The 22,002-nt window shown below is 46.6% G+C and overlaps 1 protein-coding gene across 6 annotated transcripts in view; it reads right to left on the reverse strand.

Annotated features, from left to right (window-relative positions):
• Positions 1-22,002, reverse strand: part of CCL22 (C-C motif chemokine ligand 22) — a 46,078-nt gene that overhangs the window by 9,078 nt on the left and 14,998 nt on the right. For 3 of the 6 annotated variants that reach the window (XR_014140852.1, XR_014140849.1, XR_014140850.1), the window contains exon 4: positions 10,944-11,400. The exons of 2 other annotated variants lie outside the window; for them this stretch is intronic. The gene's annotated coding sequence lies outside the window, so the exon portion shown is untranslated. Of the gene's footprint in view, positions 1-10,943; positions 11,401-22,002 lie in introns of those variants that run through there. One more of the 6 variants, XR_014140851.1, reaches the window with a different exon arrangement.

The raw sequence follows: 22,002 nt of genomic DNA on the forward strand, positions 1-22,002 counted from the left end.
CTGGGAAGATGGAAAAGTTCTGGAGATGGGTGCTGGTGATGGGTGCACAGCCACGTAAATGTACTTAATGCCGCTGAACTGTACTCTCAAAAATGGTTAAAATGGTAAATTTGATGTCATATATATTTTATCAGTTAAAAAAAAAAGAATGGCTCAGTTGGAGGAGCATGACCTCGGGGTTGTGAGTTCGAGCCCCACGTTGGGTATAGAGATCACATACACACATATATACATACATACATAAATCTTAAAAAAAAAAAAAAGAAAAACGAAAGCATACGGAAAGATGCTCCACATCGTATGTCACCAGGAAAATGCAAATTAAAACAGCAGTGAGGTACCACGACGTGCCCATTGGAATGGCCAAAATCTGGACCACTGACAGCACCACATGCTGGTGAGGATGAGGACCGAGAACCCCAATTCATTGCTGGTGGGGATGCAAAATGGTCCAGCCACTCTGGAATGCAGTTTGGCAGGTTCTTACAAAATGAAACGTACTCCCAGCATAGGATCCAGTGATCACGCTTCTTGGCATTTCCCCAGAGAAGTTATTTATATCCACACAAAAGCCTACATTCATATTCATAAATGCCAAAACTTAGAAGTAACCAAGATGTCCTTCAGTAGGGGGATGGATAAACTGTGGCATATTGAGACAATGGAATATTCTTCAGTGCTAAAAAAGAAATGAGTTATAATGAGTTCTCAAGCCATGAACAGACATGGAGGAATCTTACATTTACTTAAATATGACTAAGTGAAAGAAGCCAGTGTGAAAAGGCTGAATACTGTATGATTCCAAGTCTACAACATTCTGGAAAAGACAAAACTATGGACACAGTAAAAAGATCGGTGTTTGCCAAGGGTTAGGGAGAGGGAGAGATGAATAGGCAGAGCACAGAGGACTTTTAGGGCAGTGGAAATACTCCTTATGATACCACAATGATGGATATATGTTAATAGCATATATTTGTCCAAACCCATAGAAAATGTAAAGCCAAGGGAAACCATAATGTAAACAGTGTGATAAGGATATGTCAATGTAGGCTCACCAGTTGTAACAAATGGCCCACTCTGGCTGGGGATGTGGATAATGTGGGAGACTATGCGTGCATCGGGGCAGAAGGTACATGGAAATGCTCTGGACCTTCCTCTCAATTTTGCCGTCAAATTAAAACTGCTCTAAAAAACTGAAGTCTTGGGGCGCCTGGGTGGCTCAGTTGGTTAAGCGACTGCCTTCGGCTCAGGTCATGATCCTGGAGTCCCTGGATCGAGTCCCGCATCAGGCTCCCTGCTCGGCGGGGGGTCTGCTTCTCCCTCTGACCCTCCCCCCTCTCATGTACTCGCTCTCTCTCATTCTCTCTCTCTCAAATAAATAAATAAAATCTTTAAAAAATAAAAATAAAAAACTGAAGTCTTTAAAAAAAAAAAAGAAAGAAAGAAAAGGTGTTACCCAGAATCTAATCAAACTTCTAATCCTAACTTCTAGTTTGTAAGAAATACAGAGGCTGGAAGAAGATGAACGACCTCATGAGAAGACAGACATCTCCGGAAGGTAGGTCCTTCCAGCCCCTCTACAAGGTAACTATCCTGAGATCAACAAAAAGTCAGTGTTGTTTAAAGAAAAAAGTGGATGGGGACATTTAAGGTTAAGGAGATTTAAGAGACGTAACAGCCCAATATGCACAATATGTGGACTTCGAATCCTAGTTTTGGAACACCTGCTACAAAAGACATTTTGGGGACAGATGGGGAAATTTAAATATTAGATGATAATTAGGGCTTTATTGTTGATCTTCTTAGGTGGAATAAAGACTTTAAGAATATGTAAGAGAACGTCCTTGTTCTTAAGAGATGCACACTAAAGCATTTAGGGGTGAAGGTCACAAGGACCTTACTTTTGAAGAGTCCATATTCAGGGGAAATATATATGTCTGTGTATGTACATGTGTATATGTAGGTGTGTGTATATATAGATGTGCGTGTATATGTGTGTATATGTATGTGTATATAGGTGCATGTTGTGTGCATGTGTAAACATATGCGTGTTTGTATATGTGCGTGTATGTAAGTGTATGTGTGTATGTGCTTAGTGCATATGCGTGTGTGTGCATACATGTGGTTGTGAATGTCAATGTACCTGTATATATATATACTGATATCCCAGAGAAGGAAAGAGAGAGACAAATCCACTATAGCCAAATATGAACAATGTTGCAGCTAGGCGGTGGATATGCTAGCCATCGTTGAACTACAAAATTCCTGAGCATTTAAAGTGTTTCAAAATGGGGGCGCCTGGGTAGCTCAGTCGGTTGGGCCTCTGACTCTTGGGTTTGGCTCAGGTCATGATCTCAGGGTCCTGGGATGGAGCCCTGACTTGGGCTCCGTGCTGAGCCCGGCACCTGCTTGAGATTCTTTTCCCCTCCCTCTGCCTCTCCCTCTCCCTCTGCTCCTCCCCACCCCCTCCCCTGCCCGACATCCACAGGCACACGTGCACACGTGCTCTCTCTCTCTCTCTTTCTCTCAAATAAATACATAAATAAATAAAATCTTTAAAAAAAAAGTGTTTCATGGGGTGCCTGGGTGGCTCAGTTGGTTAGGCGACTGCCTTCGGCTCAGGTCATGATCCTGGAGTCCTGGGATCGAGTCCCGCATCGGGCTCCCTGCTCAGCGGGAAGTCTGCTTCTCCCTCTGACCCTCTTCCCTCTCGTGCTATATCTCATTCAAATAAATAAATGAAATCTTTAAAAAAAAAAAAGTGTTTCATAATAAAAACATGAAAAAAGAAGAAATACTTTTTTAAATGTGGAAGTCATCCTGTGAAAAATTAGCTGTCATTGGAAAATTGTGACAGGCAGAGAACCGGTCTGGTGGTTCTTCATCTGAACTTGGGGTTTTCTTACACGGGGCCCTCCAGGGTGGAGGCCCCTCCATGGGTGGGCTCAGGGGCTCCCCCTGGAGAGAGCACCTGCGTCCCAAGGGACTCTACAGGGCCTCAAGCCTTCCTGCCGGCTCGGCCTCTGCCGCCTCATCACCCCATTTCCCTGAGGCTTGGGAGGAGGGTGAGCCACTCATGCAGCCAGCCAGGCTCTGCTCTCCAGGACCCCTCGGCCTCCCCAGAGCAGGAGCCGAGGCAGGCAGAGAGTTCAAGGAGCCTTGAATTCCCAGGCAGGATTCAGGCGACCAGCTTTCAAAGAAAGGAAAGGGGAGTTCCTTGGGCCAAAGGTGGGAATCACCGGAGGTTGCCCATGGGGCTGTTTTCTCCCCTCCAAGGGGGCAGGTGATGCTGCCCCTATCCTTCTGAGCTCGCTCTGAAAAGCTCCCAGATCAAATCCGCTTTTCTCCAAACTTCCTTCATTTAAATTAATTCTTGTTTATTACAAAATACGTAAAAGTGGAAACAACTCAAAGGTCCACTGACAGAAGAACAGATAAGTACAATGTGGTACACACACACAATGGACTATGATTCAGCCTTAAAAAAGAAGGAAATCCTGACACATGCTACAACAAGGATGAACCTCCAGGACATTTTGCTCAATGAAATAACCCTGACAGGGGCGCCTGGGTGGCTCAGTCATTGAGCGTCTGCCTTTGGCTCGGGTCGTGATCCCAGGGTTCTGGGATCGAGCCCCGCATCGGGCTCCCTGCTCAGCGGGGAGTCTGCTTCTCCCTCTCCCACTCCCCCTGCTTGTGTTCCCCTCTCTCGCTGTCTCTCTCTCTGTCAAATAAATAAATAAAATCTTAAAAAAAAAAAAAGAAAAGAAAGAACCCAGACACAGAAGACAAATGCTGTAGGATTCCACTTATAGGAGGTACCTAGAGGTGGTCACATTCACGGAGACAGAGAGTGGCCTGGTGGGTGCCAGGGACTGGGCTGTTTGATAGGACGGAATTTCAGCTTGGGAAGTTGAGAAAGTTCTGGAAGGGATGGTCGTGGTGGCGGCACAACACTGTTCATGTACTTAGAGCTACAGAGCTATGCCCTTGAAGTGGTTAAAATGGGAAATTTTATGTTCATGCATATCTTACCTCAATAAAAATATACATGATTACATATAAATGGGTATTCACACCGATACATAGTTTAGATCTCATGAGTCACCCCTGAGGCAGGAACGTGACCGTGGGTGGGGGCAGGTGTTCAGAGGAGGGGAGGCTTCATTTTCCACCAAATATCCTTTTGTATGGTTTGAAACTTTTCCCCGCCCCCGTGCATGATTGACTTATTCAAAAAGATAACATTTGTAATGTATGCAGCGCAAAAGGGGTAGACAGAGAAGTAATTCTCCCACCTCTGACCACCACCCCTCTGTGTATCATTTCTTTTCCTCGGAGAAAAAGAGGCTTAACGATTTCTTATTTGTCCTTCAGAAACAGTGTAAGCATATGCAAACACATATATAAAGGTATTCCTTTGAAAGTAATGGAAGAGAGGGAGGGAGGGAGGGCAGCATATAGTAAATACCAAAATACTGTTCTGTACTCTGCTTTTTTCACCTAAAATGCATCTTGGAAGCGTGCCTGTTAGTACACTTAGATTGGCCTCATGCTTCCCAACGGCTGTGTGGTTTTCCACTGTATAGACATACCAAAATGTATATAGCCCGTCCCCTGTTGATGGGCATTTTGGGTTTTTCCAGTCTTTTTCATTTAAATTTAAAAAAAAAATTGCCGAAATAACTTTCCTTGAGCAAACTCACCCAGGGGAATGCATCTGGTGGGGGATAAATTCCTAGAAGTAGATTATCTGGGCTTTTGCTTCCAGGGAGATGCAAAGAGAAAGTCCCTGCCCCAGACAGCTGCCTCAGAGCTTCCCCTTTTCAGCAAAAGCAGAAAAGGGGGGTGTCCCAGGAGGGGGCTCCACGTGGGGCTGTGGGGACTCACCAGACCCCTGATTTGGGAGCGGCTGTGAGCCCCCACTCCATCCTGAAGCCTCCCGGAGGGCATCCCGCCATCCCTCCACTTGGCTGGGTGAAGATCAGCACCCCAGCTTTCCCAGGAGCTGGAAGGAAGGATAGGCACATTTAATTGAGGACGGTGGGCTGGCAAGTCTGCGCGCTTGTGGGCAAAGAGAAATGGTCAAAAGCCCAACCAGGAGGCAAGATCTTTTGAAGGTCCAGACCACCACTTGGGCCAGACTGTGAGGTGAGTGGGAAATCCTGATATGGAGAGAATGGGGTGAGGAGGAAGAAGTAAAAGACTTTGCGGCTAATTGGCCACAATGACAACCTGTACGATGATGACGACGATGACGATTGATGATGATGACGATTGATGATGATGCCAACTGGTACTCACTGAGAGCCAGATGCACTGGGTCTTGGATTATACATTCACTATCTCACCATCTCCCCATAGCAACACTTAGAAGGGGCCACCATCATCATCCCTATTTCCCAGATGAGGAAACTGAGAAGATGATCAGATAAGGACAGAGACAGTCCACGGCCAGCGAGTGCTGGGGCTTGAATTGGCGCTCAGGTCTGACACCAGAGCCCAGCTGCACCCTAACCGCTCACCCTCTGCAGCTGGGGTCAGATTAGGCCCAGAGGCACCAGGGAGAATGGCAAGCCACGTGTGGAGTCCGTAACAGCCTGAGTTACTGATGCCTGATGTCTCGGATGAAGAACCAAGGCTCAGACACCAGAAGCCATCTGCTGGGGCCACACTAGAGAGTCTGGATTGGATCCCCGGGTTTCTGTTTTTGTTTTTAAGATACAATTCACATACTATAAAAAGTCACCCCTTTAAAGGGAATAAAAGTCAGTGTTTTTTTTTTAAGATATTCACAAGGCATTTAACCACCTTCACTATTTCTTTCTTTTTTTTTTTTTAAAGATTTTATTTATTTATCTGACAGAGAAAGAGACAGCGAGAGCAGGAACACAAGCAGGGGGCGTGGGAGAGGGAGAAGCAGGCTTCCTGCCTAGCAGGGAGCCCGATGTGGGACTCGATCCCAGGACTCTGGGATCATGACCTGAGCCGAAGGCAGACACTTAACGACTGAGCCACCCAGGCGCCCCACCTTCACTATTTCATTCCAAAACATCTTCATCACCCCAGAAAGAATCCCTGAGCCCATCAGCACTCATCCTCCATGTCGCCCCTGTCCCCAGCCCCTGACAACCACGAATTTACTCTTGGTCTCTCTGAGTTCGCCTTTTGCGGGCATTTCATAGGAACGGAACCACGTAGCATGTGGCATTGTGTGTCTGGCTTCTTTCTCCACCTAATTTCTTTTTTTTATTTTTTTATTTTTATTTTTAAAGATTTTATTTATTTATTTGAGAGAGAGCACATGAGAGGGGGGAGGGTCAGAGGGAGAAGCAGACTCCCTGCCGAGCAGGGAGCCCGACGCGGGACTTGATCCCGGGACTCCAGGATCATGACCTGAGCCAAAGGCAGTCGCCTAACCAACTGAGCCACCCAGGCGCCCTCTCCGCCTAATTTCTTAAGGTTCATCAGTGCTGTAGCATGCATCAGTATTCCGTTCTTGTTTCTGACTGAATGGTATTTCCTTGTGGAGAGACCATATTCTGCTCATCCATTCATCCATCAGCGGACATTCGGGTCATTTCCACGTTTTGGCTCTTCTGAATCATGCTGCCGTGAACATGATGTCCACGTTCTCGTGTGAGCGTCTGTTTTCAACCCTTTGGGGTGCGTAAGGAGGAGTGGCATTGCCGGGTCATAGGATAATTCTATGGTTAACTTTTAGGGGACCTGTCAGACTGTTTCCAGGGAGGCTGCCGCAATTTACATGGCCACTGGCGACGACGTTCCAATTCTTCCACTTCCCTGTCAACCCTCGTTATCATCTGGACTGTGGATTACAGCTACCCTAGGAAGTGTGAAGTGGTATGTCATCGTGGTTTTGATTTATGTTTTCCTAATGACTAATGTTGCTGAGCATCTTATCACGTGCGTATCGGCTGTTTGTATATCTTCTCTGGAATGTCTTTGCCCTTTTTCTTTTTTAAAGATTTTATTTTCAAGTCATCTCCACACCCAATGTGGTTTCAAACTCACAACCCCAAGATCAAGAGTCGCACACTCTTCCAACTGAGCCAGCCAGGTGCCCCCATCCTTTGCCCATTTCTAAATTGGGTTGTTTGTCAGAGCGCGGGAGTGGCTCAGTCCATTAAGTGTCTGACTTCGGCTCAGGTCATGATCTCAGGGTCCTGGGATTGAGCCCCACATGGAGCCCAGCATGGAGCTCTCTGCTCTATGGGGAGTCTGCTTCTCCCTCTCCCTCTGCCCCCTCCGCCCCTCCCCCTGCTCCTGCTCTCTCTCTCAAATAAATAAAATCATAAATAAATAAAGTTGCTTGTCTTTTTGTTGTTGAGTTGTAACTGTTCTTTGTGTATGCTGATGTTATTATTTTTTATTTTAATTCAATTAATTAACATATAATGTATTATTGGTTTCAGAGGTACAGGTCTGTGATTCATCAGTCTTATATAATACCCACTGCTCATCACACCATGTGCCCTCCTTAATGTCCATCACCCAGTTACCCCATCCCTCCATCCTTCTCCCCTCCAGCATCCCTCAGTTTCTTTCCTATGATGAAGAGTCTCCTGGGGCACCTGGGTGGCTCAGGCGGTTAAGCGTTTGCTTTCAGCTCAGGTCATGATCTCAGGGTTCTGGGATCAAGCCCCACATCAAGCCCCACATCGGGCTCACATCGGGCTCCCATCGGGCTCGCATCGGGCTCCCTGCTCAGCCGGGGAGTCTGCTTCTCCTTCCCTCTGCCCCTCTCCCCACTCGTGCTCTCTCACACTCCCTCTCTCTCAAATAAATAAATAAAATCTTTAAAAAAAATTTTTTTTAAAAAGAGTCTCTTACGGTTTGTCTTCCTGTCTGGTTTCATCTTGTTTTATTTTTTCCTCTCTTCCCCTATGATCATCTGTTTTGTTTCTTAAATTCCACATATCAGTGAGATCACATGGTAATTGCCTTTCTCTGATTGACTTATTTTGCTTAGTGTATGCTGATTTCGGATCCTTATTTTCTCCCATTCTTTAGCTTGTCTTTTCACTTTACTGATAGTGTCCTTTGGAGCACCACAGTTTTTTATTGTGATGACATCCTATTTATCTTCTGTTCCTTTGGTTACTTTGCTTTAGGTGTCATCTCTAAGAAACCATTGCCTTACCCAAGGGTGTGAAGACTTATCCTTATGTTTTCTTCTAAGAGTGTTATAGTTTTAGCTCTCTCATTTCGGTCTTCGATCCACTTTGAGTTTATCTTTGTATATGATGTGAGGTAGGGGCCCAACTTCATTCTTCTGTGGTTGTGCCAGCATTACTGATGGAAAAGACTATGCTTTCCCCCATTTCATTGTCTTGGCACCTTGTCAAAAGTCAATTGTGTGCACTCATTTCTAGACTCTCAGTTCTAGTCCGCTGATCTTCATATCCATCCTTATGCCAATATTACAACATCTTGATTACTGCACTTCACAGTAATCCCCTCTGGGCTTTTTAATCTTTAAAACTTTCACACTGAAGCCTTTCAAACATACAGAAAAGTAAAATAAATCTTGGGACCCACAACCTAGATTTAACAGCAGTTGATATTTTGCTATGTTTTAGTTTGTAGTTTGGTTCATCTCTCTCTTTCTTTTTTTCATTAAGAAATAAAATATTTTCGATACAACCAAAGCTACCGTACCCCTACCCTTACCCATTTCCCCTCCATCGCTTTCCATGGGTAACCACAAAACCACCATACTGAAGCTGCTGGGGGCCCCTCCCAAGGAGGTCATTATCCTTTTATAGCTTTATAAATAAAATACAATATTGTTTTGTGGGTCTTAGATAGGTAGCATCATACTTAATGTAACCTTTTACAATTGCTTATTTCACTCAAGTTCAGGTTTATAAACTTTATTGATCCACGTGGATCTAGCACCTTCGTTTTCACTGTTGTGTGTAGCAAATTCTATTTTGGACGGATCTATTGTTTATTCACTCCCCTGGCAATGGACATTTAGGTTGTTTCCAGATGTTCACTATTACTAAGAGTTCTGTAATGAATGGACATTCTTGTCTGGGTCTTCCTGTTCCCTTCATCTTTTTGCTTACTTTTTCGTTCTAAACTTGGTTCTCCTCTGAGGACCCTGTTCCCCTGTAGCCTTCTTAGCAGTGGCTATTCTCACTGTGGGGCCAGGGGTGGGATAAGCATCCTCCGTGCTCTTCAAAGCTACTTCCAAGTCAGCCATTCTTCTCTCTCCTTCCTAAAGCCCATAGATTCTTTGAAATGGATGTGCCCAGATGTTACCACCCCTTATCACTCCTGGTTGCAGCCCCCTCCACCCCCCCTTGGCTGACAGTTTTAGCTCCCAGCTCATAGTCACTCTCTCCAATGTGGTTCTGTCACAATCCTGGTAATTTCAATAACCAGTCTCTCAGTTCCATGACCTCCTCTGCTCCGATGAACTTATCCTCCACCTACTTCAGCCCCTCCATCCCAAGGTCATACCCTTGACCACATCATTACCTGTAACAGTGCTTGCATAATCTCCATTTCAAACACCCCTCCCCAGCCACCACCGTCTATCAGTCCAGCTTACTGATTTGAGTATCCAATTCCAACAACCCTTCGACCCCACCCAGACCCCACCAGGGAAAGGGGACAACCCTTCGACCCCACCAGGGAAAGGGGACAGGTTTGTCCCCTTTTCCTGTCTTTACTTCTCTCTTTACTCAGTTCAACTTCCACCGTCTTCCATTATAAGCACTGCTTGCCTCTGCCCTCAACTCTCTTGCCCAAATAACTTCCAACTCCCATCCTTCTTGCTACCTCCTGGCACAACCATGACCAGAGTGAAACCCAATGCTCCACTCAGGGCACCCGCACCAGTGCAGCTGGACATGGCTGGAGAGAAGTACCAAGTCATGCCAACTGTCCTTTCAAGATCACCAGCCTCCCATGGTCCCTTGGTGCTGCCCCAATGTCCCACATTTCCTTGGCTCGTTCACCCTCCCAGTCCTCCAGACTATTCCATTCTCTCTTCCCTCCTCTCAGACCTTCAACCCTTCCTCCCTGATCCGCACTCTCAACTGATGACCCTGATTCTGATTTCCCCAAGAAAAGAGAAGTTATCAGAAGAACACGCCCACCTGCAGCTGCAGTATCTGCCCACAGAAATGCATCTCCCTTGCTCCTGACTAATCCCCTCTCCTACTCAAGGACATTCTCATTCTCCCATTTCTTCCTGGCAGCATCAACTTCCCCCCTCGACTGTAGCATCTCATCTGCATGTATCATACTGCTGTTTCTCCTATCTTAAGAAAACAATGACCTTGACCCCACATCTCCTGCAGACACTGCAATTTACAGCAAAATTCAGGAGAATAGCCCATACTTGCTGCCTCCAGTTACCCTCCTCCTTTCTTTGCACCCCAATTCTGATTCCAAAGATTCCCTGGGAATTCTCTGTGATAGCAGATTCATGAAAGGAAGACCCACTCCAGGGAGAAGGATAGGACATGAAACACTGGAGCATATTGTATTTCTAGCGTACAGACAGAGGTTTAAGCAAATATTTTTAGGGATGCCTGGGTGGCTCAGTCGGTTAAGCATCTGCTTTTGGCTCAGGTCATGATCCCAGGGTCCCGGGCTCGAGCCCCACGTTGGACTCCTTGCTCAGTGGGGAGCCTGCTTCTCCCTCTGCCTGCCGCTCCCCCTGCTTGTACTCTCGCGCTCTCTCTCCCGTGCTCTCTCTCTGGTAATTAAATAAATAAAATCTTTTTTAAAAAGGGGAAAAAAAGAAAATATTTTTAGTTTATGTGAGATGGAGAAATTGTTAAACATGTGAAGGATATACATGTCTTTTGTAGCTTAAAACAAACTGTTGGAATCAGGTAAGCTGACATGTGTTAGGAAATGTCACACCAGATGTTCTAACAGATAAGCCTCCAACTAAATAATGGCTTGATCATGGATAAAAGTTTATTTCACACCACACAAAGTCCAAAACGGGTGTTCCTGATCGGGGCGCAGCTCTTCTTCAAGCGGTGATGCATGAACCCAGGCTCCTTCCCTCTGTGGCTCCACTACTGGGAACAGGTCACGCGCTCATCTGCACGAGCAAACAGGATAGAACACGGAGCATGGGGGGCTTTTCTGGCCCACGCCTGTAGATTGGCACAGCAGCTCTGCTCACATCCCACTGACCAGAATTTAGACACGCGGCCTCACCTGACTGCAAGGGAGGTGGGAAACATAATCTGGCTGAGTGCACAAGAAGAAGAAACAGGTTCGGTGAAGAGTCAGCCAGTCTTTGCAAATGATGAAATATGAAAGTCCTCCAAGGAGCAGTGGCCGGGCGAGGAGAAGACGATTTATCCTCCAGCACCTTATTCCGAATGGAGAGCTAGCTCTGGTCTGGAATCAGAGAGCAAGCCCCATTGTCAAAGCCATAATTGCTTTTTTCCTCTTCGAAAAGCAAACAGTCCTACACATTCCATCCATCCCTTCAGCCATTTGATATGTTTTTGCATTTCCAATCTGGTTTTTCAGTGCTCTATAAAATGAGAGGCACCTTGAAGCTTTAGAATGCGTCTACTGTGGCTATCCCCTTAAGTTTCAGAGATCCTGACTCTGGCTTGGCTCCAGTACCAACTGGCAGCAAGAGCTTGGCTAAAAGTCTCATGCCCCTCGGGCTCAGTTTCTAATTCTGTGAAATGGGGATGAGTAACACTTGCACTGCCAAATTGTTCAAGGACCAAAGACTTGTTCATTCCCTGCTTCAAACAATCCTCACCACAGCCCTTTAGGTTTGAAAGAGCATGGATGGCCATTGCTCACTCCACAGAAGGGGAAAGTCTGAGCTGGAGAGGTTAGATGCCTGGCCCAGGGAAATCCCAGTAAGCAATCCCCAGACAAAAGGTGGTGGCTGGAACTATGAGAGGACATGACACCCTCCAGGGAGGGAAGCAGAAGAGGGTGAGGAATAATGGAAAGAGGAGAGGAGAAAACCCATGGAGGTAGATCTCCAAGCTCAAGGTTCTTTCCATAGTGGCTCCTAACCCTCGCTTGCTTGTCACTTGTTTGCCCTGATGCCCAGCCATCTGGGTCCGCAGGGAGGACTATGAAAGGTAGGGGGAGTTAAGGGCACCTGGAATGCCCAGGAGCTTTCAGGCAAGAGGATGACTGAGATTAATTTCTCTTGAGAAAGGATCCTCCAGGACCACCCACAAAGGAAAGGGATGCTCTCCTTGCATCTTCTATTCTGAGCTCCAGAAAGTGGCTGCTCCCAGGGTACAGTATCTGCCACATAGGCCTGGACCCGTTATCCTGGGATGCTGTATCTGCCACATAGGCCCGGACCCGTTATCCCAGGATGCTGTATCTGCCACATAGGCCCGGACCCGTTATCCCGGGATGCTGTATCTGCCACATAGGCCCGGACCCATTATCCCGGGATGCAGTATCTGCCACATAGGCCCAGACCCGTTATCGCGGGATGCTGTATCTGCCACATAGGCCCGGACCCATTATCCTGGAATGCAGTATCTGCCACATAGGCCCGGACCCGTTATCCAAAAAGACAGAATGATTTAAAAAAGAAATGTAGCAAAATGTTAACAATGACTCAGGGTGATGGGAATATAGGAGTTCGTCATACTGTTTTTGCAAGATTGCTATAAATTTGAAATTACTTCAAAACGAAAAGTAAAAAATAGAAGATTATCAGCACCCAGAAGCGCCCTCACGACCTCTTCCAACCACTAGCCTCTCAAGGGAAGCCACCCTCCCAAGTACCTAATACTGAGTACATGGTGCAAAGTTTTGTCTATTTGCACCATGCAGAATGCATTCTTCCGTAGGTGGCTTCTTTCATCAACATGGTGTTTGTGAGATTCAGCCACGTGGCTGCTTTTACCTTTAGTTCATTTGTCCTTATTCCTACACCGTATTTCATTGTCAGAATTCATCATACACAGCTGGGATTTCTGGAATGACCGACGACACCCACCAAAGAACAATGATAAAACTGTGCAAGAGAGTCAAAAAGAACCTTTCGAAAACTGGAAATTGATCAAAATCATATATAGTAGGCAGATTCATGGCCTCCCAGAGATGCCCATGTCCTAGTCTCTGGAACCTAGGAAGAAGGCGTTCCAAGCAAGTTTATGTGAGATTAAGGTCGCAGGTGGGATTAAACTTGATAACCAGATGGCCAGACAATAAAGAGATTATTCTGGGTGATCTGGGTGGGGCCAGTATAATCATCGGGGTCCCTTAACTGTGCAAGAGGGAGGCGGGGTGAGAAAGACTTGACTGGCCATGGCTGGCTTTGAAGATGGAAGGGAGCCTCAAGCCAAGGAATGCAGGCACCCTCTAGAAGCTGGAAAAGGCAAGAAAGCATTCTCCTCTAGAGCCTCCCGAAGGAAAGCTGCCCTCTGGACATCTCGATTTCAGTGCAGTGAGACCCATTTTGGATTTCTGACCCCTAGAACTGTAAGACGATTGATTTTTATTATTTTCAGCCCTAAGTTTGTGATATGGTGTTATAGAAGCAACAGAAAACTAATACAACACTCAAGAAATGGAGAAACGTTTACTCGAGAGAATCTCCTGAACCTGAACAGGAAGAGCGGGAGTCTATAGTGTTCAGCCTGAGGCGCAGCCATATTTCTCCCCCCCTCAGCTCCGTGGTGTAGACGGTCTACCAAAGTGATGGGAAAGGGGTGCCTTCATTCTGGAGCAAGTGCAGAAAATTCCAGGCCCTGAGGCGTTGTCAAAAACAACCGTGATCTCAGTGTCATGCTGAGAGGAGGCAATCACGAAGGCAAATATCACAGCTAGTCTGAGGTCTCAGTACGGGTTGGGAAAAGCAGCAGACCCACAGACTAGCCAGAAATGGAATGCGGAGGGCTGGGGAATGACACAGCCCAAGTGGACAATTTTATTTTAAAAGGTACAAAAGAATAGGGGGGCCTGCCTGGGTGGCTCAGTTGGTTAAGCATCTGACTCTTGATCTCAGCTCAGGTCTTGATCTTGGGGTCCTGGGTTCAGGCCCCATATTGGGCTCCATGTGTGGAGCCTACTTTAAAAAAAAAAAAAAAAAAAGGTACAATAGAAGAAACAGTGAACAATTCTCCATCCCTGACCGGTTTCCTTCCCCAGAAGCAACCTCTTACCAGTTCCTCACGCAGCCCTGCGGAGTATTTTCTACTTCTGCAAGCAGATGTATATATAGCTCATTCCTCCCTCCCCTCCTAATGCTGCAGTCTTCTCTGCACCCTGCTCTGTTCCTTTCATCCCCCCCATTTTACAGTATATCTCAGTGGCTTGCAAAAGTACATGGTTGTTTTGTTTTTGTTTTCAAAGATTTTACTTTGTGTGTGTGTCATATTTTTTTATTTAAATTCAATTGATTAACATATAATATATGATTAGTTTCAGAGGTAGAGGTCAGTGATTCATCAGTTGCATATAACACCCAGTGCTCATTACATCAAGTGCCCTCCTTAATGCCTGTCACCCGGTTACCCCATCCCCCACACCCCACCTCCCCTCCAGCAACCCTCAGTTTGTGTCCTAGAGTTAAGAGTCTCTTATGGTTTGTCTCCCCCTCTGAGTAATTTCTACACCCAACGTGGGGCTCGAACTCACAACTCCAAGATTAAGAGTCACATGCTCTGCTGACTGAGCCAGCCAGGCGCCCCAAGAGTACATGGTTTGCAAGAGTACATGAATACCTGTAGAACCGGGTCATTTTACAGAAGGGGAAACTGAGGCCCAGAGACCTGTAGAACCCAGTCTTGCCTCCCATTCTGAAGCTCATTCCTCAAGCAGGAGGGTGAAATCGGCAGGGAAAAACTGTCCCTGCTGAGGCATATTATGTAAAACAAATCATTCATTGAATGAAATAAAATAGACCAAGCTTGGGGCGCCTGGGTGGCTCAGTCGTTAAGCGTCTACCTTCGGCTCAGGTCATGATCCCAGAGTCCTGGGATAGAGCCCCGCATCGGGCTCCCTGCTTGGCGGGAAGCCTGCTTCTCCCTCTCCCACTCCCCCTGCTTGTGTTCCCTCTCTCGCTGTGTCTCTCTCTGTCCAAATAAATAAATAAAGTCTTAAAACAAAACAAAACAACAACAACAACAAAAAACCAGACCAAGCTTTATTTGTTTGTTTTGGGAGCCTCTGACTTCTCAGAAGGAGGAGAGGACATCAGACCTTCCCAGTACAAACTGGAAAACAGTATCCCCCTTCCCTAGGGGTCATCTGAGAGCCAGTACCTGCCCCTGTCACAGATTGCTGCCTTCCAGCCCAAACTGGGGCCAAACCTGTGGAGCCCCTTTCAGCTCTGCTGCAACAGCTGTGTGGCATTGAGCAGGTCGCCTTCCCTCTCTGGGCCTTCAGGCCAATCTTCTCCAAGGAGCTCCTCTCTAAGCCTCAGCAGCTGGAGTTTGTTGCTCCCTCTTCAGAGTTCCCACACACATGATTTACAACCACCCTCCCTCTGCCCCCACTTTCCCTCTCCTAAGCAATCTTTAACTGAGCACTTAGAATGTTCTGGGTCTATGCCAAGGATTCCTCATGTGCTGGAGTCTCAGAACAATATTGAGAGGAAGGAAGAATCTGGGCACACTTGGTAGATAAAGAAACGGAGTTTTCAAGAGGTCAAAGAACTTCTCTTATGTCACATAGCTAGTTAGCATTAGGGACAGAAGTCATACCAGGCCAGCTCTGCCAACTGCAGAATCCCTAAGGTGACCTACCACTCCCTTGGGCCTTGATATTAAAGTGTAAGCTTAGAAAAATTCACATCCACCTCCAGACAAAGAGGGCGAGCCCAGAGAGAGAAAGCAAATTGCCCAAAGACATACAGCCACTGGGGCAGAGCCAAAAGTGGAACATTTTCTTAGGCCTTTTGGATATTTATCATGTGCTGGATGTTGGGGACATGGAGGTGACTAGAATACCTCCTGTTTGGGGTGCCTAGGTGGGTCAATCGGTTGGGCATCTGATTCTTGATTTCTGCTTGGGTCATGATCTCAGGATCATGAGATCAAGCCCCTCCTGGGGCTCCATGCTCAGCACAAAGTCTGCTTGAGATGCTCTCTCTCTCCCTCCGCCCCTCCACCCTGCTAGCGCTCTCACTCTCTCTAAATAAAATCCTTAAAGAAAACAGAAAACCTACTGTTTGCATCCAAGTTGCCCACAGATCTCATCTATGCAATGGTCGAAGCCAGGTTTTGAGCAGTAGCTACAGGCCAGGCATTGCGTGGCTTACTAGTGTGTTCTTCACAGAGACCCAGGAGGAAAGGCACTCTTGTCCCACTTACAGATGGGGAAACTGAGGCTTGGAGAGGTGAAGGAATGGCAGCCCTGGAGCTGGAGCTCTGGCCTGACCCCAACCTATTGTCCTAACCACCCTGCCGCCCTGCTTCCCTGGCTTGGGAACGCACAGTACTGGGAGTAGTATATAATACCTCAGAACAATTATTATTATTATTTTAAAGATTTTATTTATTTATTTGACAGAGAGAGACACAGCGAGAGAGGGAACACAAGCAGGGGGAGTGGGAGAGGGAGAAGCAGGCTTCCCGCGGAGCAGGGAGCCCGATGCGGGGCTCGATCCCAGGACCCTGGAATCATGACCTGAGCCAAGGCAGATGCTTAATGACTGAGCCACCCAGGCGCCCCCACGACATAACAATTACTATTATCAACGGGGTACTGTTACTAGATGACCCTCCCCCTCAGGCCTGGGCAAGAAGAGTAGAATTGGGACAGCGGACTCAGGATATTTCCTGGCCCTTCATCACCCCAGGAAGAGCAGCCAAACTCCTTCCTTAGACAGGAAGGTGACTCAGACGTTCCTCCAGGACATTCCAAGTCCGGCTTGAAATCCCAGAACGTCAGGATTGGCCCAACCAGCAGCTCCCATCTCTCTCCCAGAGAATGGCCTGTGGAGGGAGAGTCCCCAGGTGATTTCCCTGGCAGGGAGAGATGGGGCTTTCAGCAGCTGAGGAACAATTAGAGCAAAAGTTCACTCCTGGGAGCCATGGGGATGGTTCTGAGGTGAGAGAAGAGGAGTGATTTATCCAAAGGCCCCCAGATTTATCCAAAATCCCACAGGAGCCAGAAAGGCAGAGGCTGAGGTGAGCCTCATCTGGAACACTGAACAGCTCTTGGATCGGTCTACAGCTGTGTGCTTGGGGCTGGTGACACCATGATGGACAAGGCCCAGAGCCTGCCTGGAAATGTTCATGGCTCGCTGTGGAGCGACGTCATGACTGGGCAAAACCAGCATGGCGTGTCCACACCAAGGTGGAAAGGAGTGGCCGCCTGGCAGCCTAGCGGAGGATGCCGGGGAACTCTGCCTGGGGGGCGTGGGGGAGCATACGAGGGGAAGCATTCGGACAGGTCTGGAAGGGTGCATTTTGGGAGGTAGAGAAGGGCAGAAGGGCATTCCAGTAGAAGAGAACAGCATGACCGAAAACTCAGAGGTCCCGAGGACTGCGAGAGGCAGCAAAATATACGAGTCGAGAGCCCACATTTTGGAATCAAACTACTTAGATTTGAATCCTGGCTCTATCACTTATAGCTGTGGACCTTCGCAAGCAACCTAACCCCTTGGTGCCTGTTTCCTTCTCTGGAAAACAGGGAAAACAAGAGACCCCACCTCAAATGACTTTTGTGAATATTAATTAAGTCAATCCACATAACAGAGAGCTGGGCAGAGTTATCAGCTGCTACTATTCACAGGCAGAATGTCCGTGGACTCCAGTGCTCTTTCCTCTGAGCTTGTCTCTATCTTGCTCTTTTGGGGCTCCATGAAACCTTCCCCCACTCTTGCCCAGTGTTCGAGAGCCCTGGAGGGTGATGGAGAGGGGGAGATTCTGGGAATAGGGCTAGTGGAGCTTCTGGAAAATCCCAGCTGCAGGATTGGGATCCCACCTCAGGGGTTAGGACAAGATAGGAGATTCTCTACGGAAGGTGGAAATATAGGAATGGATGGAGCAGAGAGACACCCCCACCCTACCCCAGGCAGTGGCCCTTTGGCCTAAGGGCTCCAGAAGACCCTTGCAGGACAAGTCAACTAGAGAAGGAGGTCACAGATTTATGGCCATCTGTTAACACAGAAAGAATTTGCCTGTACCTCCCAGGCAGGGACGTGGACTTCCCACAAACCACTGGGATGGGGAAGAGTGGGCAAGGGCAGAGAGGCACTGGGGCTCCCTTGAACAGCTCAGTCCCCTCCCCTGGTCTGAGGAAGGCAGGGGGTCTCCAGTCACCAGCCCGCCTTGACCAGCCTGGGGCTATGGAGCCAGAAGAGGTGGCCGCCTTCCCTAGCTGACTCAAGTGTCAGTGGAAGAGCCCCATCTGAGCCAGCGGCTTTGAGGAACAGGATGTGCTCATGACTTCTGGGATGAGGACATGTCATAAGGACACACAGGAAATGGTACTTAAGGAGATGGATGGGACTGTCTCTAAGGATCCCGCTGGGGGGCGGGTCTCCTGCCCTCAGGAACGGGACCTCCTGCTTCCTGCGCCAGGTGCTCTGCCATCTTGGTGACTTAGCTTCTCCCTGGGTCTGGATCTTTTTCTGCGGCTGCTGCAGTCTCCCTAGGTTAGCCATGGCTCCCACCTCCTCACATCCCTCACAGCACATGGGCCCTACTCATGGCTTCCTCTCAGGAGGAAGCTTCCGTGCCACTCTCTTCATGTCAGAAGCACAGTGGGGTTTGGGGAGAGAGGCTAACACCCCAACACACCCTTCAAGAGGGGTGCTTTCCCTACAATTCTCTTTTCAACAGACTGATGATTTCATATCTAGTTGATTTATTTATTGTAAAATAAATAAATACTATATTTATTTTTGACATGTTAGTCAGTGAGGGCTGCTGTAATAAAATACCATGAACTGGGTGGCTTATCAACAACAGAAATGCATTTCTCACAGCTCTGGAGGCTGGAAGTCTGAGAAGGTGGGTGCCAGCAGGGTCACCTTCCTTTTTCCTTTTTTTAAATTAACATATAATGTATTATTTGTTTCAGAGGTACAGGTCTGTGATTCATCAGCCTTACACAATACACAGCGCTCACCATAGCGCATACCCTCTCCAGTGTCCATCACCCAGCCACCCCATCCCTCCCACCCCCCTCCACTCCAGCACCCCTTAGTTTGTTTCCTGAGATTAAGGGTCTCTTATGGTTTGACTCCCTCTCTGGTTTCATCTTGTTTCATTTTTCCCTCCCTTCCCCTCTGATCCTCTGCCTTGTTTCTCAAATTCCACATATCAGTGAGATCATATGATACTTGTCTTTCTCTGATTGACTTATTTCGCTTAGCATAATACCCTCTAGTTCCATCCACATCATTGCAAATGGCAAGATTTCATTTTTCTGATGGCTGCATAATAGTCCATTGTGTATATATATATATATACCACATCTTTATCCATTCATCTAGGCTCTTTCCATAGTTTGGCTATTGTGGACATTGCTGCTATAAACACTGGGGTGCACGTGCCCCTTCGGATCACTACATTTGTATCTTTGGGGTAAATACCCAGTAGTGCAATTGCTGGGTCGTAGGGTAGCTCTACTTTCAACTTTTTGAGGAACCTCCATCCTGTTTTCCAGAGCGGCTGCCAGCAGGGTCACCCTCTGGTGAGGGCCCTCTTCTGGGTTGTAGACTACCAACTTCTCGTTCTATCTTCACATGGTGGAAAGAGGGAGTACACCAGCTCTGTGGCTTCTTCTTATAAGGGCATGAATCCCATTCCTGAAGGCTGTTCCCTCAGGACTTAATTACTTCCCAGGGGCCCCACCTCCAACCTCACACTAGAGATTAGATTTCAGCATAATGAATTTTGGCGGGACACATTCAGTCTGAAACACGTGTGTGTGGTATAACTGAGAAACAAACCTCTCCCCCTGCCCCCTGCCCCTCAGTTACCCTTCCCAGAAGTAACTGCTCTTGCCAGTCTCTTCAACAACCATTTTTAGGGTGATTTACAGATTTGAGAGTTTTTGAGATGCTGGATAAAAGTCCCAAAAGGAAGCAATAGCAAAGCAAGACCATGAAATGCCCAGGAAACATAGAATGAAGAGTCTTTTCTCTAAAAAACAATGGTGAAAGCCCCTTTTCCTGCATCCAACGTGGCTGTGATTCTGCTCTGTGGGTCTCAAAGTCTGATGGGATAGGTTATCCTTCCACTCCAGAGCATGCCTGTAGGACTGAGCTCTCCAACCAGCCCATTACATTGGCCCCTGGCAGATCTGGGGTGGCTACCATTGGCTCTACATTTAAACCTTCGTCCCACCAGCTGAAGCCTTAGTAATAGGTTCCCAGTTTTTAGTGTATCTTTCCAGAAAGATTAAGTTTCTAAGCATGTATGTGCATATATTTGCCACAGTCTCCTCTTTTCCTATAAATAGGGTAGTATATTAGAGAAGCAATTTGGACTACTCACACCACTTCTCTTTAACATTGTAGTAGAGGTGGTAGCCAGTGCAGTAAGTTAAGAAAAAGAAATAAAAGACATAAGAATTACAAAGGAAAAAATAAAGTTCTCATTATTCATATGACATGACTGGGTACAGAGGACTTCCCAAAAATATCTACAGATGAGCTACTGAAATCAAGAAGTGAATTTAGCATGGTTGCTGCATCCAAGGTCAATATTCAACAATTAATTATATTTCTATAAACAAGTAACATACAAATAGATACTTGAAGGGCACCTAGGTGGCTCAGTCAGTTAAGCCTCTGCATGGGTTGGAGCCCTGAGTCCAGATCCCTGTTCAGTGGGGAGTCTGCTTATCCCTCTCCCTCTGTCCACCTCCCCACTCATGCTCTTTCTCTCTCAAATAAATAAATAAATAAATAATCTTTTTAAAAAATAGATATTTGAATTTAAAAATGAAAACTAAAAAATTGTAACTGATATTTTAAAATGTTATACAATACCATAGATAATTAAAACCTAGAAGTAAATCTAATCAAAGTTATACAAGACCTCAATGCTGAAAACCGCCAGATGGTTGTTTTTTTTTTAAGATTGATTAATTGACTGGGGGAGCAGAGGGAGAGAGAGAATTTCTAGCAGTCTCCTCGCTGAGAGTGGAACCCAACGCAGGGCTCAATCTCCCTATCCTGAGATCATGACCCAATCCGAAATCAAGAGTCAAATGCCCAACAGACTGACCCACCCAGTCACCCCCCGCTGAATGTTTTTGAAAATAAAATTAAAGGAAAGCTAAATGAATAGAGGAATATACCATGATCATGGACTGGAAGACTCAAAATTGTAAAGAAGTCTACTTCTGACTTCTTCACATTGGTCTACAGATTTAATGTAATTCCAGTCAAAGATCACAAGATGATTTTTATTACATGAAGATTCTAAAATTTATATGGAGAGGCAGAAGATCTAAAATACCAAAACAATTTGAGGAAGAAACCTAAGCTGGAGGACTTACCCATCAAAATCAAGGCTTACTATAAAACTGTTGTGTTTAAAAAAAAAAAGTATTGTATCAATCAATTATCCAAATGGAAAAAAAATATTGATCCCCTGCCTCAAACCATACATAAAATGAATTTCAGATTGATTGTTGATCTAAATGTGAGAAGAAAAACAATAAATATTTTAGAAGAAAACAGGAAATATCTCCAAGGTCTTGAAGTAGGACACAACCTCTTTTTTTTTTTTTTAAAGATTTTATTTATTTATTTGAGAGAATGAGAGAGCACATGAGAGGGGGGAGGGTCAGAGGGAGAAGCAGGCTCCCCGCCGAGCAGGGAGCCCGATGCGGGACTCGATCCCGGGACTCCAGGATCATGACCTGAGCCGAAGGCAGTCGCTTAACCAACTGAGCCACCCAGGCGCCCGAGGACACAACCTCTTAATTGGGGATATTAAAAAGCACTAACTATAGGGGCACCGGAGTGGCTCAGTCGGTTAGGCATCTGCCTTCAGCTCAGGTCATGATGCCAGGGTCCTGGGATCGAGCCCCACA

The sequence above is a fragment of the Leptonychotes weddellii genome, chromosome 16, assembly GCF_054177405.1.
Source record: "Leptonychotes weddellii isolate Sample4059 chromosome 16, ASM5417740v2, whole genome shotgun sequence".
NCBI lineage: Eukaryota > Metazoa > Chordata > Mammalia > Carnivora > Phocidae > Leptonychotes > Leptonychotes weddellii.